Below are 3,860 nucleotides of genomic sequence, written 5' to 3' on the forward strand. Positions count from 1 at the left end.
CCCTGTTACGGCCATTTGAGTGTTTCATTCCCCAATTGCTTAGTAGTGTTTGAATCTTCAGCTGGCGAAGAATCGAGCGTCTCTCATTAAAAATAATGCTATACTTATCTAAAAATTTCCAGTGTATTTGATGAAGAGAAATACTTTAGGTACTTTGTAAGAATAAAAAACTTTATCCGTGAATAGTGATTGGGCTTGTTCACCGAGTTCTTGTTTTTGCCGATGGTCGCAGGTTTTGAAAGTCCCGCATTTTTACAACTTTCGATTCATCGCTTACTTCTCGAAACATTCACGGGGAATTATGGATTTTTCTAACCCTTTCGCAGGTAAGTTGATGTCGTCACCGACTCCCGACGAAGGAGCAACCGTATCTGTTCTACTTCTTGGTATTTTGTATGCAAGCCCAGCGTTTTTTGTTTTTTGTCTTGTGAGTGGTTCCTTCATTCGATAAAATTTCACCGTGAGCGAGTGAATGGGCTATATCTCTAATTAAGTAAGTATGTAATCGACTCGTGAGAAGTCGGTGAATACCCGGAAGAATTCAGTATAATTTATCGTTACCACGCAGCAGACACCTTTTCGTAAATTCATGTTTTGTACTTCGAATGGAAATCTCATTTTGATTGTATTAAAAGCTCTCTCAGAGGGAAAAGTATTTTGATTGCAGTACAGTCTCTATATGGTCATTAAGCAAGGGTGTTTAAAATATCTGGAGGGGGGACCACTGGTTTCGAGCGTGGAGCGAAGTATGGCCGAAATGGGGGTGCTTGGGTAGGATAAGCCACGCCTACTTTGACCAAAACATTGACAACCACATAATGCTTAATATTTGGTGAAATTTTGGGTCATAACTTGTCAACACAGGTAAAATAAACTATGTCACGCGCAATGTAAACGTTTTTTTCTTTCTTCATCGATAGACTTCGTGAAATTATTTCTCAAACAACTTTTCCCAAGGAAAATTTATTATCAACCACCACGGTTACGTTTTACAACCGGCTCAGTTGAAAATGAAATTTTTAGAGTGTAAGATAATCATTTCCCTGCGCTTTTACTGGTAACCAATTTTTTTATAGCCGACCGGAATGTAATAAGTACGCCACGCGCCCGGTCGTGTAAAAATATTCGGGATAGGGAAGGAAGGGATGGGACGAGGAATCCCGCACTGCAAAAACGGGCGGGTCCTACCGTCAGCGAATCAAGGAAACCATTTCTGTGCCAGCGATTTTAAAGGATAATTCTATGAGGAAGACCTTAATCGCTAGAATCGTACTATAAACAGTCAGAGTACATTATAAGAATACACGTGTCCGTTCTAAACCAGAATGATATCCTTTGAATCCTGAATGAAAAAACAGTGTTGAAATCCTTTGATTTCGAAGATTGGAGTACTTTATGGTTGATGTTTTACTATTAGCTGTCTGTCAATGTATCATCGAAACTCTTCAAAGGTGGAACTTGTGGTATGCAATCATTGGAGAAACTGTGACGTAGGAACCAGGTGACCCCTTGCTCACTTTTCTTGGGGTGAATGCGTCAAACTTCAAACGGCCTCTCCCTGCAAACATCCGCGTTCTCCTCAGACCACACAAACGGGCAGTTTCGTCCACCCTCCCCCACACCCATACATCCTACCCCCCCAATTACGGCCCTCATTTCCACCCCCCCTCAACCCCTTTCACCCCAAATGGATGGCCCGAAAAATATTTGACCCCAGGCTCCCGCCCTGGCCCACCTCCAATCACTCTTTCCTCGTCAAAACCAAACGCGTCATCTTCCCCCCTCAATATTTTAATCATTGTCTCACTTTCGAGTCCCTCTACTGAGGTTGACGAGTGTTTTATTCCCCTCAATTTATACTTCGAAATAACCGTCTCCTGCCCAATTCTTTGACATGAATTCTCTCGCCTGCAAAGATCCGTTATCGCTTTGGAAACTACTACGTTGAATGTATGATTTAACTCTTTCCCGGCGAATAACTTTTGAAAAATCTTCTCGGGACACCGCGCGGGTAAGATTATATGAGAGCGCTGACGTTTCGGGTACCGACTCGCTACCCATTCTCGCAGCTACTGCAATCCGGAAACTTCGGCGCTCTCATATAATCTTACTCGCGCGGTATCCCTAGAAGATTTTTCAAATATTATGTTGAAGTTACTCATAGTATTTTTATTTCTAAAAATTGATTTATAAAAGATGAATTTGACTCTTGCGTCCGTAAATATTTGTTCCTAGCCGCTCGGTTGTGTGTGATGATATTCAATTCATTCAAAGCTAGTGAAAATCAAGGTTGATTTGAGGTTAAGAGCCGTCTTTTCTGTGGTGACCAGCGCGCTTACAAATGGTGAATGGATAAAAATGGGTTACATTATTAATCAAGGCATCATAAGCCACATGAGTTAGAATGTTATGCAATCAGTGTAGGATGGGAATAATTCTGAGAAAATTTTCCTCGTAACATTCTAACTTCCTCAATAATTCCGGCATAGGAATTTAACTCGGTCATAATGAACTATCAAAGTAAGAGCATTTCTATTTCATAGGATGAAAATGTATGAGCAGAACTACTCCTACGTTTTCATCCCTTTCCGTTCTTTTCCCATCCGTTAGATGGCTCGCACACATTTTGAAATATCGTGAACATCCGCGGATGCGTCATCCTACACTTTTATCATTTGACCTCTGTCCTCTTTCTACCCAAACTTTAAGACCCAGTGCGAAAGATCCACAGAGAAAAAATCATTCGCCTTGACCGGGATGATTTTTTCTCTGTGGATCTTTCGCACGATTGTGCATTGCGGGTGACTCCCGTATAAGTTATCACCGTGGCTAGTCCCGGTATACTTTAAACTTTAAGACCCAGGTTAATACTAGTTTTGCTTCCTCTAAAAAATACTATAAAAATATTGGAATAAATATTTTGAACAAGGATAGTAAGTGAAACGAAACGGAAATGTCTCGTTTCGAACGAATATACGAGACCTAAGTTTAGTCTCGTTCACGCACGGAATTAAAATCACCAAGGGGTTTAGTTTCGACCCGGGACGAAACTTTACTCTCAGCACGAAACTGAATTAATCGAAGCTCCGCTGCTCATATTGAATTTTCTATCCGTTCCCATTTCCATCCGTTCGGCAAAGGATCTCTCTCAATTTATCGCTTCTGTCGGATCTGGAGACCGAAGACCAAATGGGTGTGGGGCTGAAACCTTCTTCCCCAAAATCAGAAGATACTGATAGAATCTGATCTCTCAAAAAAAATGTATCCACCTCTCCCGAAATGCCTTAAAGAGAATCCCGAACAGTTTTTCTGGCTCAGGTCCTACATAAACACATGTCTTTCACTCATTCCTTGTAGAAATTTCTTACGTTATTTCAACACTGAAATTTTTATGTCTATGAATGCAGTTTTTTATGCCAGCTTAACGCACGAGAAAATGAAGAGTAAAATTTAAACTGACCAGGGTCAACATTAGCGAGGTATCCGGAAAATTTAAAGACGAAAGCATTAGGTTTTAAACGTGTAATTTGCGAACTCTTTGCAAAAAATAACGGGTGAAGTGGGTTTGACTTCTCCTGTGAACGCGTGTCTCCTGCCTGGGAATATGCCGAGTTACTTAGGGGTGCATTTTTTAAGCGTTTGCGTCTCATTCCCCACTTATCCGCCCTTCACCCCTCTCTTCCCCTCCTCCCCCGCCCCTCACATCGCAACCCCTCACCTCCTTTCTCTCCCATCATCACCACTATTTCTCTCGCCGTTCGGCAGTTCACTCGACCGGCTCCGGCCGTGCGTTACCACTCGCTCCCCCCCCCTTCCCCAACCCTCTGAAGTTGGACTCACACGTGTCTACCGATTCCCCG

This window comes from Ischnura elegans, chromosome 8 (assembly GCF_921293095.1).
Source record: "Ischnura elegans chromosome 8, ioIscEleg1.1, whole genome shotgun sequence".
Lineage (NCBI taxonomy): Eukaryota > Metazoa > Arthropoda > Insecta > Odonata > Coenagrionidae > Ischnura > Ischnura elegans.